This window comes from Corvus kubaryi, unplaced genomic scaffold, assembly GCF_017639235.1.
Source record: "Corvus kubaryi isolate FWS band 111438036 unplaced genomic scaffold, C.kubaryi_AGA036_p1.0 76, whole genome shotgun sequence".
Taxonomy (NCBI): Eukaryota; Metazoa; Chordata; class Aves; order Passeriformes; family Corvidae; genus Corvus; species Corvus kubaryi.
The window spans coordinates 11143472-11158517 of record NW_024582063.1 but is presented as its reverse complement, the minus strand read 5'-3'; the positions used below and the strand labels follow the sequence as shown (position 1 = coordinate 11158517).

General features: G+C 39.7%; 1 long non-coding RNA gene across 1 annotated transcript; it reads left to right on the top strand.

Annotated features, from left to right (window-relative positions):
- The first annotated feature begins 929 nt into the window (after positions 1–929).
- LOC121675993 lies at positions 930–7456 on the top strand. The gene is made up of 3 exons (XR_006020326.1): positions 930–1821; positions 2355–2625; positions 2786–7456. It is a non-coding gene; the product is annotated as an uncharacterized LOC121675993 (long non-coding RNA).
- The last annotated feature ends 7590 nt before the right edge of the window (positions 7457–15046 follow it).

Here is a 15046-nt window from a genome sequence, read left to right as displayed (position 1 = left end):
TATTCATATCCAAGATTGACAGAATCTAGACCTGCAGCCAAGCTGGTTTTCTTTTACTTAGTCCACTTTTTTTTGTTTTAAGACACCTTGCACACCCCCTCCATGAACAGTTTGTGACTCCCCTCGCAGCCCCTCACTTCTCATGTGCACCAGAGCCCTGTGTGAGCAGAGGCACATGGATGTAGTCAGAACTTCCACATCCAGGAACTCCATCGGCTTTGGACACATCTTTCCCTCATGGCATCTCCATACCATAGGAAGGGTACTTCCTATGTAAACAGCAAGGGTGCAAAAAATCCAAACTCAGTGATGAAAGGCAGCATGAGCTGCGCAGCTACCCCAGTTAACACCACTCTGTGGCTTCACCTCACCGAGCATTCTTCTCTCCCTCACATGCTGTTTAAGATTCAAACTTTGAATCTAAGTCTAGTGCTCAGCAGAGCCCTATCACGTGCACAAAGTCACCTCATGAAACAGAAGGTAGGTCCTTGCTGTGTTCCTTGCCCAGCTGCCCCTAGACTACAGTGCCTGGCCACCTGCAGATCAGGAAAGGAAATCAAACTGAACCCTTTCAGGTTGCTATAATTTCATCTCCCCTTCCCAGAAAGTGATTTTAGCAAGCAGGAAAACACTCTTTGTCTGTACCATTCTCAAAGACATGAAAAACCCTTTATGAAAGTATAATTTTTCTTTCTGAGAGCTAATTAACACTGAGAACAGACACTGTAACACTCTGAGGTTTCCTGTGGCTGACAATTTTAAGTACTGTTCCCTTCAATCTTCATGGACTTCAAATTGAACACTTGCTTACACTTCCAGTGAAATACCATTATTTAATCTGCATTAAAATGTTTCTTCCAGTTGTCATACTAAAATTCCCAGTTCTTTTACTCTGAACTCTATAATCTATTGTAGCCTTTATCTTTACATTAACCATGTCAGGAGTAATCTGTGGATATCCTAATCTTTCCTTTTCTAATACCATAATCTCCTGATCATTAATCAAAAGAGAAAAAAGAAAGACTTGCAATGCTGTTCTGTGGTTCCTGTTCCATGTTAGCAGTTACTAAGTCACTTGGCAAAACTATTAAGCAGCCAAGGTTTTCTGTTTCATTTGATGTATTCTTCTAATTGTGCTCCCTCTGTTAATCTTCCTCTGTTGCTTTATTATGCATCACAAGCCTCTTCACTTCCTAGATTAGATCCATAGTTCTTTATTACTCCTTGGCATAGCTTGCAATGCCTTACCTCAGCACCCCATTTATGACTGGCATACGATGCTTTATTGAACTAGACCTGAGTAATGTGAATGCAAATGATTCATTTTCTAGCACTTCCTAGGATTCTTTTTTTGGGTTTGGAAATGAGAGCAGATTAGAGGAAGTCTCATTATACCAGATGGGACACTTACACAAATCAACCTTATCTAACATTGAAGTGAGCCCTGTTCAGACAACGAAGCTACACTACACGACGTCCAGAGGTCCCTTCAAGTGTACAGTTTTCTGTGACTCTAATTCCAAACCTACTCTTGTTTTGGCTCATTCTCATGCCTTAACACTAAGTCTTTCTTTTGCTGCATGCGTGAAGTCTTAACTGGAGTATGTACCCATATATTGTTGAAGGACTACATTCACAACACAGCAATTTGTGTTCAGATTTTCCCTGCCTGCAACCTCACCCTGTTTCTCTTCTGTTCCACAGAAATGCTTGAAATATCTGCTAGAGATCACTCAGTGGCTTGCTTTCCATTTCTTGATGCACTTTCACTTTGCACAGAGTACACATCAGGAGCTGAGACAGAGGTTTACCTTCCCCCAGGTGAGTGCCCTCACTGCCACATAGTGTGTCATGTCCTCACCCTCTGGTTTGTTCTTCATCCTCTTCCAGGGGAATACTCAACTACTTCAATGAAGTATCTAACAGATTTCAGGGGAAGAGATAGTGCTGTTACACTTTCTTTGTTTTTTGCCTTAACTGTTTCATTTGAATGGTGCATGCACACACGCTACAGTCTCTGTTTAAAGGGAAAAAATAAGTCAAGAACAACAAATCCCTCCCTTCCATGTCTTCCTACTAGGTCTATAGAAGAAATCAAAACTTATTTTCACAGTCCCAGCAGAATACAGGCTGATCATTTCTCTTGCATGGTTCTAAGCCAGTGAAACACCACTGATAACAAGTTCTAAACTTCATTAATGCACGAAGAATAACGCATGGGTTATTTGTCACACAAAAATTAGCTATAAAGAATAACCTTTGCATGCAAACAGGAAAAGTTGACTCTAATGCAGAGAGGCATTTTGCCATCTACCAGAACATGCCACTTATGAATAGCAATTTTTTGTACCTAGATGCTTCCTCAAGGTCACTGCTGGGGAGAGACAGAAGCTCAGAGTGCTGTGTCTTTCTGTCCTGCTTATTGGGTCAAGTACAAACACCAGCACATCTGGGGAATGAAGGAGATTCTGCAAGCTTGTGGCTTCTGCTGCATCATGAAATTAACAGCTTTCAGCAATTCAAGAGAAGCTCATAAGAAGGCAAGGGTGACTCCTCTCCACCTCTGCAGATCCCGCCCAACACTTATTCCACATCCTTCAGAAGAAGGGCTGGTCTGCACACTGGGTGAGACAACCATCTCCTTCCTATCCTTTGGACACTGCTGCCAAGGCTGGCAAATGAGGTCGTGATGAGAAATATAGCTATGGCTCAAAAGCTTCATAGAAATATCTGAAATAAGTATTAAGCACCCTTTCTAAATTTTTGTTTGTTTGTTTTTTGGTAGATTTATTTCTTCAGTACAAACAACCAGATGAAGAATTTGAAGGAATGTGCGAGAACATAAGTGGGAAGCTAATGAGTGAGCAGGGTGGTATTACCATGCCCCAAAGTGAGCATTATCTATGCACTATGAAAGAAGCTAAAAATGATACCTGTCAACTATGGAACGTTTGCTGTTTGAAGGAATAAGATATTAAATAGCTTCATAAAATGCCAGAAGAGATGAGTAATTATTCAGTGAGGCACCTAGACCAGATTAATTACAGCTTGGGAAGAGAAATCTTGATAGGGATGTTTCTGTAAGATGGCAGAAATCTTCATGTTCTAGTAACCAACAGAATAATAATAATATAAATAAAACCCATCACAGTAAGAATAAAAAAAACAGTAAGCAAGCAAACTCCCCCCAAACCTCACATGGCAGGAACCATTACTTCATGAAGAAGGATCCAAGAACTATTTATCAGTCTCTGTCTTTCTGCTCTAAGCCAGAACATCCAGCTCATACATTTTAGGGTAATTCCCAAAGTATTTTTAGTAGAATATTGAGTATTACCCTTGCCCTTAAAATATTGAAAAAAAAATATATAAATAACTATACAGTCTGTTACAAAAAGCTTAAATACAGAAACTGTGAAGGGAAGAACCTCGAGTGACACCAAGGAGATATGAAGAATACAATTCCCTTGAGATTTTAGAAGAAAAGTATTTTTATTCCTCACTCCTTCCATCATCTCCTTTCCATAAGGTATAAGATAATGCTAAAAAGAAGTGATTTTTTTTCTGTTGGGGGAAATCTGTTGTTCATAGCAATATCTCTCTCTGGAGATATAAAGACTATTTGGAGAAAATGACACTAATCTCAATTGCACAGACTGACAATTGCAGTCAGAGAAACCCTACGTCACCAAGCATTTTATCAAAGAAAATACCACACACTTCAAGAACAGAAGATTATCAGACTCCTGTACTTAAAATTAAGCATGCAGTTTCCATAAGCTTTTCGGTCTTATACAAAAAATATCAAAATACACCATGATAATTTCTTTAAGAATAATCTCAATAGCCTTTTGCTTCTAATGAAAATAAATACTAAATTCAAGTAGCACCCCAATTTACTGTCAATTTAATTTTTCAGCTGCACTATATCACACAGCATGAATATCTTAAAGGTAATGCAGTTTTAATACCTTTACTTGTAGAGATAGAAAATTTGCTTTGGCTCATCCAAAAGTCCTTCCCTATGCTCACTCAGCAGACAAAATTCATCTTTTCAGTTCTCCAAGTCTAGTTGCAGGTGATTAACAAACAGCACGTGTTTCACTGTGATGCCTTCAGAATTGCCTGGATCTGATCCCACATGGATGTCATGCCCTACCTTGGCAGGGTCACACTTAGTTTTAAACTCTCCCTCCTGGGTGAGCACTGGCAGGCCCCGGTCCTGGGACCCCATCCTGCAGTCGTGTTCCCATGATGGGCTCCTCTTGTGCTTTCAGGATGTGAGGTGGAGCTGGTCACCACCATCACCCCATGGAAACTACCAAACCCAACTCAGAAGGTCTTCACATACCTCTAAAAATATCCAAGCTCCTCCAGCACTGCTGTTCCTGGAACGAGGAAGGACTTTTAGCAGGGAACCAAACCAGGAAATATTGCCTGCAGGAGCAAGGGAAGAGCAACCACAGCAGAACCAGCCCCCAAGCAACTAATGAGGACAACACCCAGGTGATACTCTCCACCACCTGCTGATTGGGCATTTATGGCCTTGCTCTCTTACCCAGACTGGTGTAATTTCCTCATCCCAGCACTGCTCTGCCCGTCCTTCTACTCTTCTTCCTCTTTGGTAGAAAATCCTCAAAGTCTTACTCTAACAGAAAAACCCCTCTGAAAGCCCAGTGAAATCCTCCTTTTTCAAAGAAAGAGAAAAAGTAAGTCATTATCAGAAGAACAAGCTTACCACTCCTGCAGTCACACTGACTGCTTTATCTACACCTTCTGCATGATTTTCTATCCTTTCCACTCCAAGTTTGCATTCTTTGGAAGAATAAGAATTTCTAGTTGCTCTGTATTTGCAAAATTTTAGCATATACAGGCTTTGTTCCTATCTGGTCCTTGATTCCATCATTATAATAACAAAGGTTGAACATTCAGAAATAATGCAAAAATAACTATCAGAAAGAAGCCTGGTTATCAGGAAACAGGAATAAAAATTAAAAGTTTTCTTAAGGTCTATGCTGTTTCAAAGACTGACTTTCTTCCCTAGCAGTTGAGCTGTGAAAATTAGACTTTGCAGTTCAGTTTTAGGTGTGAGAATTGCCAATGTTGCTGAGAGCAGTCTGGCAGATAACTTAGGATGCAACACACCTGTGTTTGCAAGAACACGTTAAGTAAGCCTAGTTTTCTTCCTTTTGTCTGAGAAAATCTTTTACTGCTTAGAGATATGTAAGGAAATTCAACTATTACAGTTGAATATTTTCCATATTTTCTTCTAGTTAAAAGTCTAGCCATTGGTCCACATAAATATTTTTGGAGAAAATATTTGACCTCCTTAGATACTGTTATAATTCTCTTTGGGAGAAAAATTTTTAATGGTTAAAAACACACAACAACAGGCTGTAACTGCTTTTCCAAGCAGTTCTCTTTTTAAAACATTAAAAACAGTAACATAATTTTTCTAACATTAACCCCTCATATGTATAGTAATATTTTTCTTTTCATTTGTTTTTTCTTTATGGATTTTCTTATTCAAAAAATACTTTCTATTTGTTTGCCATTTCAAAATCATACTTGCGGGAATGCACCACATTTTGAAGTTCTCATGCAAAGACAATTCACAAAGAAGGTCTCCTTGTGGTTTTATGCCCAGTTTTAGCAGCTTTTTCTGTCTTTCTGTGCCTATGCTGGTAGGTGGTTTTTTGCCTTCAGCCAGTTCTTCCTAGTGACAGCATGAGGTGGGCTCACAGCTCTGTCAATAAATTTGACATTGAAAAGAGGAAAAGGTCAAAAGTTTTTTCACCAGTCACACTAATATTTTCATTAGATTGAAGAAACTTCTTATTTATAGGAATTATTAGGACAATTTTAGGAAGAAATCAAAGATCTTCAAAGCTGTTGTACTGTGCTGTGAGAAGTATCTTCAAGCACAAACCAGCAACTTTGGAGAATAGTACAGACTGTTTAATTGCTGGTTATAGGATCTGAAGTTGTTTGGTTCTCTCCAGTAGCCACTTTCAGCTGAGCAGTCCAACAGGGATTTGCCAGTGCTAAGCAGTCAGCATGTTTTTAATATGAAGCTCTGAGTAACACCCTGAACAGCTCCAGATAGCTCAGGCTGTGTCCTGTTTGAGGTGCTACGCTCCACACCTTCCTTTTCTCAGCCAAGAATATTAACCAGAATTAACAATGACTAATAACATCACACAATACTTCACATTCAAGCAATGGCTGATTGACTCAGCCATCAAGAACTGTTTGTCTTTGTTATCCTGTGCTGCTGCCTGGCCACATTGCTCTCCTGAAGTGTTGATACTGTGTAGGCAGGTGCTAACAAAGAGTAATCTATTGCAATTTCCTTTGAGCAAAATGAAAGTGGTTAAATTAATACCATAAAAATCTGAAATGTAAGTGCTACTGGAACAGCTATATTTGGCAATAAATCTGACCTTGATTACCTGTTATTTGCTAGTGCTCACTGGCTGAAGACAGTGAGCTGTCTCTACTTTGTGTTTCTAGAAAATTTCTGCCCAGGTGAGGCTTCACAGTGGTACAAATGAATTGTATTAAGGCATCTTCTTAATCAGTTGTAATTATGGAATCAAGTACAGTTCAGAAATCTATCAGACCCAAGAAATCTATCTTCTAATCAGAAGTTCTGAGAAAAGAAGTCTGGCCCATTTAGTCCTGTATGATTATTTTTGCGTAAAGAAAAAGTGTTTGCAGTAAAAAGCTCTTGCAAGTGCAAACACAGCCTAGGTGTGAGCACATGCTCCAAAGCCATGCTTGAATTACTAGAACTACACTGAGTCTGTGCCGCTTCTCTTGCCAGAATCTCTAGAGAAATATCTTGCTGTTACTGGTATTGCTCTAAACCACTTTGAGAGTGCTTTGTTAAAAAGACAAAAGTTCAAATCCCCCTTTGGGAGACTGTGGCCAAAGCCATGTCCATTTTCATGTTTTTCAGCACTCCATGAGGTAGAATTTAATCCATTATTTAAAATTCTTTTTAAAGTAAAGTTTGTTTGGTTTTTTTTCTGATGATTTTCTGAAGGGTAAAATGTCCCCTAGAAGAAATACCATCAGTGTTCTCTTTGCAATACTAATCTGGTTCCTTTTTAGTAATTTTATTTCCTTTTCTTACAAATTAAATTTATCTGCAGAGACAGAACTCTTCAAAGATATTCCCACAAGATCTCTGGTTAGATTATACCATTACTTCAAACGATAATGAATCTGTTTCTGAAAAACAAATGTTTGTCTCTTCCAAATTGTGCCTTGAGTTCCCTTGAGCTTTACAATTCAGTGAGCATTAATGTTACATAGCACAAATAATGGGACTTTTTCTGAGAAGACAGGACACAGCTGCTGATGCTTAATTAAAACTTATAAGATTTGTTGTATTGCTTTGATCTGTTGCTTTTTTTGTTTCTCCACCTTTTCAGCAAAGGTTCTGTCAAAGCCTAAACGTATGCTGCCTGCTTGTCACAGTGAATGTCATGCATAGGACCTGTCTCTGAAGCTTTTGAGAGAAAAGAACAATTCCTTTCAAGATGAAAACATTGACATGTTTAACTGTGTTTACATTATATTTTTAGATCCATGTTAACAATATACACAGCTTATATATTCAGATGATTTCAAGCAGGTGACAGTGACATAGTTTGTACACACAAGAAAATGTACCTGGAAGTGTTCAAAAAACAAACCATTGAGGCCATGGTTTGGTGGTGAACTCAGTTGTGGTGCTAGGTTGATGGTTGATGGCTGGACTTGATAATCTTAGAGGTCTTCTCCAACCTTAATGATTCCATATGTGCCAAAAGCCATAGAACAGGTACGTAAACCTCATTTTAATGAACATCATTTGTGTGGGCAGCCTATACTGCATAATATACAATGTGCATCACCCTACAGAGCACAGATACAGACATTGGGCAAGACAAAAATTAGTCAGAGGCAGCATAAGATGCTGCTGGAATGGGTCAGAGTCCATAGTGCTGCATGATCTATGGCGACAAGGACAGCATTGCTTTCACATCTGCACAGGAAGTAGCACAGCTTCTAACAGGACAAGGACATTGGTTGGAATTATTTGAGGAAAAGAGGCTATGCTGAACCAAATAAAATCAGAAGAAAAGCAGAGAAACATGCAGTTCTCCCTCTCCTTTCTGTATTTTGCAAAGACACAGATGTTATGTGCACTGGAGCATGGGGCAGAACGTCTCAGCTAGCAAAGACCAGGGGCAGGGTGATGTGTATGAACTAAGGGCAGTCAGAACTGGCCTCACCTAGTCTTTGTACCTTAATGAAAACTGCTATATAAGCATTTATCTTCCAAGATTTATATGGATTATTGCCAGTTAATTTAAATACCGAACAGATTACTTTTCTCTCTGTCAGATCAAAAATATTTAGGGTCACACCCTAAGAAGAGGACTGAAGAGTAATAAAGAAATCTTAACTATCCATACAGTGGTGTCAGTGCTATGTACTGCTTAAAGCTCTTATGATAAAAGACAAAAGTCACTTTTCAAGCACAGTCATGCCAGTGAAGATGGCATTCAGGTACTGAATGAGCGCCACTTGTACTTATTTACCAGTGGATAACAAGACTTCTGGTCTTAGGGTCCCAGCTCACTATTATGGATTCTTAGAAGCAGTCCTTTTGTTCTACTGAAAGCAAAACATGGTGTACACAAACAGAATCTTTGGTGCTTTTGCTGCCATCCAGACAAAAATGCCATGGCATGCTGTAGGGAGCAGCATGGCCACGCTGCCTTTGCCACCTGGAAGGCCAATCTGGCTGCTGCTGGGCAAAGAGAGGGTTGGTCGCAGGAGGTGATGGCTATTGCTAGAGGAGCATGTGGGAAAAACATAAATGGTTTCCCAGGATTCAGTTGTCCCTGACCTAGTCACAGCCATCTCCTCCCAGAGATGACAAGATTCAACGTTACCTGTAGTACTGGCATACCCTGAAACAACAGCTATGAAATCATGACAGAAATTCATTGCTACAAGCTTCTAGAAGTTGGAAGGTCATTAGCTGTCTTAGCAATAAATAATGCAGAAGACAGAATTTTTAAAGAGGATATAATGTGCCTGAGAGCTGCTACCATGCTCATTACTGATATCTGCCAAAATCGTGTGTGTCATCATGGATGAAAGTAGTCAAACACCAGATCTTGAGATCTTGATTTGAGCTGGCATCATTTTAGTTGGTATTTTCAGTCTGAAAACAGCACAGATATGTTACAAATTGATGCTTGTGACTGGCAGGTTTCAACAGGAGCAGAGGAACTCATCTACTCATCTTCCCATTTGGATTTATCTTAACCCTGCTGTGGAGTCTGACTCTCCACTTCTGTGTTACTGGCCATACAACATAGATTTGATTTAACCTCTCTTTCAGATAAACCTTAGAAAGGTTTGGGAATTATAAATTTACCAAACCTTTCCATGAGATGGACATCATCCTCTACACTCCTCATTCCTCTCAGCCCTTACATCCTGCTCAGAAATCAACTCTTTTGACTTAACAAGGACAGTTCCTACTACTGTGTAATCTGTGCCACAGAAAAAGAGCTGTTTGATTCATATTGAACCATTTTAATTAAAAATTGTAAACATTGTGTTAAAGGATATGTCCTCATTCTGCCACACTATAACTCCTTGTTTTAAATTCTCTACTTCTCTGCCACATAATTGTCAGGAGATTTCTAGCATACCCTTTTTAAATGAAAGGTTTTGTTTTTAAAATTAGTTTTGTGATTTGGCACAAGCTTGACGAGGCAGAAGGTGGCTGTGCAGTGAAGACAGCTGAACTGATGCATTATTATAATGTATGTAAAAAGACTAATTATTCTGTAGGTCAAGCCTAGAGTTAGGATGCTAATTTGCTAGGTGAGATAAGCATTTTAGTAAATGAAATAATTGGGGGTTTTTTTCTGGCACAGAGAACTAGATTTCCACCTGCAAGGTGTGTGTATGACAATACAATAGTCTGGGCCTTTGATGGGGAGAAGTTTTCAGAGTTCAAGCAATATCTAATACTTACCTAGTAGTCTGCCCTGCTATGTCATTTTTCAAAGTTACAGATAAAAAAATAAAAGCCCTTGGACGCCTGGATTTTGTTGAAACACAGTATGGAGAGATCTTGAGAATGTAAAGGCAAAAAATAGATTCAAGGGGTTGTGTTACTCAGGAAAAATCTGTCTTCTCTGCTGAATGAGGCAGACGTGCTATCTAGCAAACCATTTAAAAGTATTGTTTAGGGACTGCTTGTGCTATATGAAAGCTGTTCAACTTCCTCTTTCTGCCAAAACAACTTCATTTTGATATTTTCACAGCTGTGGCTCTTGTTGTTTCAATTTGTTTCTTTTTCCAAACCTCCTTCAGAACAAGCTGGTTACCTTTCAGACACCTGAAGAGATGCCCTCACATTTTGAGTTTCATTTTGCTTACAGTGAATTGGGAATAAACATATCAAAACAAGAGAGCACAAGTGTTTTGGGGTTTGTATTTAAAAGAACAGGAAGACATAAACTCCTTGATGAGATAACCTTTTACATCAAAACTCAGTTGCGTGTAACAAATCTAAGTGCCTGTGCCAGGCCTCTCGGGAAGTGTCATGGTGGTGTGTGCTTCTTCTGTAGGTATGGAAGTGTGTGGGTAGATGTTGGCATTCCCTACTCAGTTTTTCAAATTTCTGGTTGAAGTCAGACAACCAGACAAACAAGATGCAAACCAGAGGAGCACTCCGAAAGATTCAAGATGAGCTTCTAGAAGGCTTGTGGGCCAAGTGCACAATCACACAGGTTACAAGTTGTGGCCAAAGAAACAAATCTGCTGCAGGTTTATTCAACTGCATACAGTGAAATGAAACCTTGAACTTTTTTTTTAAGAAATATGTTTTTATCAAAGAAACCTCTGCTTTCATCAGGTTTGCTTCCTGGAAAGAACGAATGCAATGTTTGCTTCATTCTTCCTGGGTAATGCTGGCGAAGTGCAACGTTATTCAACTGTTTCCTAAGTGCACTCCTATTTTAGCCTTCTTTAGTAAGCTCTTTATCAAATAGTCAGTCATTGCACAAAAGAGCAAAAAGTACACAAATGGTAGGTAGAAGAATACTCAATTTCAATTAGTGGGATTCACTTACAACCACCCTTAAAAACGCATGCTCTGTAATACTTCTTCATAATGAGGAAGGAGAAGTTCTGCTTGTCTTGTGACTTTTGGACCTGGAATTACAGAGGATGATGAAACCACAAGGTTTGCAATAAAAGGCTAAGAGCTGTCATCAGTAAATAACATCACCCCATATCAAAAATAAGCAGCTGAACCAGATCTTTTACAGACCAGATCCTCAAGATTTCAGGGCTGAGTATTCAGATGGCCAATGCTGCAGTTAGGGTTAAATTTTCCTGACTATCTAAGCTGCTAAGTGAGACCAAGTTTTCTTTCTGCACTCACATACTGATACTAACTGAGCATACCTTCAAATGATTTTAGCATTCCATGTGTTGAGGTTTTTTGAGAACGTACCTTCTATATTGGTGCTGAAGTGGGAACTGATGGCAGGTGTGTGTATATTAATATTTGGATCCTACCAGGACAGCTTTTGCAGTAAATCTCCAATCCATGCCCATTTCTTATGCTGTGTCTCACCTAGTGAAGCTGCCTCAGAGTGTCCAAACCTGACTCTTTCCAGATTCATGCTGAGCTGAAAGATGGGACCAAGAGCTGGTCTGAGGTACCCCTTTCATTTCCATGAATGTGGAGGTGTGCAGTGTGGGTGCTCCACCCACAGCACCAAGTGTTTTGTTCTGCAGATCTGCTCCTATTGCACTGTCCTACTTGCTAATACAGGCACAGACATCTCTAGAAAAATTGCCTCTGTACTCTTGGAAACATGACTTCAGTGGCATAGCCACTGTGCAGAGGGGGGAATGGGGCAGAAACACACCTCAGAGTTGTTTCATCACTGAGGAAGCTGGGAAGAGCATGGCTAAAGGTTTCTCCTCCAGGAGATACAACCCCACGCTTATCTAGCCTTGCTGCTTTCAGCATGACTCCAGTTTCAGTACTTGCTGCTGCAGCGTGCCATGAGATTGTACCAAGGTGTGGTTGAGGCTCAGAGGGCATCTCTGCATGTTGATGGTCCTCTCTGTCCTGCACTGTTCGTACTTCTGTGGATCATGGAGGGCACAATAACCTCCTAGGACCCTGCTCTGAGGTAGCCAGAGAAGCATCTCTTTTTGTCTGCAGTGCCTCTTGCAGTTAGCAAAGCAGTAATCATCACAGGGGCCTATTCTAACTAAAAGAATGCTGGGGAATGTAACATTCAAAGGGAAAGGTAGAAGTTTCCAGTGGAAAAGGCAGGGGGAATCAAGCAGAATGTAAAATGGAGAGAGAAATTAATTCAGAGTTCTGCATGCGGTATATACATTGGTAGCAATTGCTGCTTGTACATTGAGCTCAGGGCAATATATCACAAAATTCATTTCTCTGACCTTGTGCACATTTCTTTCTCAGGAACTAGGTCTTTATGTTGGATTCATAAAAGCACAAGGGAACTGCAGAATATTCAACTGTATAAAAGCAAAATGTAGGACAGACTTCCCTTTGCTCTCAAATGAGTGATGAAACATTTGCACAAAGATGAATAAATTAGTTTTGTGCAAAACAGTGGCCTAATAGTTTGAGAAAAGTATGTGGGAAATATGAGGTTTCTTATTCTGTGGCAATCACCTTGCTATTTGGGCACTTTCCATAGTTAATAGGACAGTTTTGGGGCTGGTAGTGGTTCTGAAACTTGTTCTAATGGAATCTGTGAAGTCTGTAAGGAGTGCATCTGCGTATGCACAAAGGGATTATGAGCCCTGCTTAGCAGGGGTAAAACCACAGCAGAGCCGATGTTTTACTCCAAGCATCAACATTTAATCTTAATGCCTTCCTTCCTTCCTTCCTGGGGAAATAATTATAATATGACTCTAATTCAAAGCCAGAGGAAATCAGTGCTATTTCTCCAAATACATTAACTTTTGGCTAGATTGTGTGGCTGCAAGCCCCTGTTTTGTGGAATTAAAGCATTTGACAGCTAGGGCAAGTTTGTTCTTAAAGTACTACCAGGTCAGGACAAACTAGGACAGGTTTTAACATATGCCATCATATTTGGGATAGGTCCCTATCCACTGAAAGTCCTCTCCCATTTTATTTATTATTTATTTATACATTACCAAAACAACCTTGTTCATCAATGATTATACAAGTAGCCTAGATACCTGCATCATACACTGTAGTTTTTTGAGTGACTGCATGTAGACAGATGGTTAAGGGCTTTGGAAATTCCACCCAGAACACTGTCTCTCTTTAGTCCTTGCCTTTGTTCTTTTTTAATTGAAATCAGAAAACCTATTAAAACTTGAAATGAGTACAACTTTTAAATGAAAAGAGCTGCCAAACAGCCAAGTAAGGCTCAGAATGAATTTTGGCATTTTAATGCACAATAAATTAACGAAGCTATACAGATAGGTATCTAGTATCTTTCTGACATCACAGATATCTAAATCATTCAAATCCTCATTAAGGTAGCTAATGTATTAAACCAACATATAGAACAAGATTGAAAAACTCCAAACAACAAACCCAACCATCAAGTCACACCTCAAAGGGAGAAAGCTGCAGAAAATTTACTTGAAGACAAAGGACTTATAAATCTCTTTGCTATTTTTGGTCATTTTTAAGCAGTACGTTAAAGAATTTCCCTCCCTTTTCCTAATTTCATCCAAACTAACAATTAAAAAAGATGACGAGTAGAATTGCCATTTTCAAATACAATGATAGAGGTTAACACCTGAGTTTAATTAGTTACCAAACTTAAAAAAACAGCTACAAAAAATTGTCAAATTTGAAGATTCAAGGAAAGAAAACTGTATCTCCAAAGACACGCATTTGCAAAAATGAGCACAGCATCTAGATTAAACACTCTCTTCTAAGAAAGTCTACAAAATGAGTAAAATTCAAAGCAAGCAAGATGACACTTCTAGAAGAGAAAGGAAAAAAATCTTGTGGGCTTGGAAGTGCACCAACATTGGAAAGTCTATTAAAAATCCATACAAGGGGCTAACCCAGAACCATTTGTTCAGCTGAGCTCTTGGAGCAGTGAGAATGTTTTGCTGACACATCGCCCACTGTTACACACAGTGCCAGATGCAAGACAGGTCAGACTTGGCAGCAATAATTCAACCTGTCAGCTCCAGGGCAGGGAATGCTGGTGGCTTTAGTGACCATCCAGAATTTGTCCCTCATATAGAATGGTTTGAATTGGAAGGGGCCTCAAAGATCATCCAGTTACAACTCCCTGAAACGGGCAGGGACACCTTCCCCTAGACCAGGCTGCTCAAAGCCCCATCCAGCCTAGCCTTGAACACGTACAGGGATGGGAGCCCTCACCACTTCTCTGGACAAGTTGCTCCACTGCCTTCAGAATTTTTTCTTTATACACTATCTAGACCTACCCTTTTTTTAGTTTGCTGAATTTGACTACTCCTTTGTATCTAGAAATTCAGCAATTGCAGAAAACACACATGTGTAAGCTCACTCATGGAAAATATTTTACTTTAAAAGCTCGGGATATAGCTTAAGGAACTCTGAAGCTACCTGGAGTCATGTCAAGAGATCTGGCTGAACTGCTAGAACTAGGCTGCCACCGACACTCAGTCTCTACCCAGCTTAGATATCCATGTGTGTTTTCACAGCTCAGTTCTTATAATGTCAGTTTTCCCTTACCCCGCATGAGAGGTCACGTGAGAGGACTTGTCTGGGAACTTTCTTTCTGCTCTGACTTGACTTTGCTTTTTCCTTCATCTCAACAAGAAACTTCAATGGGAAAGGCTTTATGGCAAAGGTGGTTTTACACAGTAGAACTTGGAGGGAGAATAGAGCACTCAAAGAAAGTGGTTGAGGATTGAATTATGAAAGGTTTCCATTTACTGGAAGAGGGGGAAGTTTACCCTGTAGGTTCACAGAAACTAGAAAATTCAGATGATC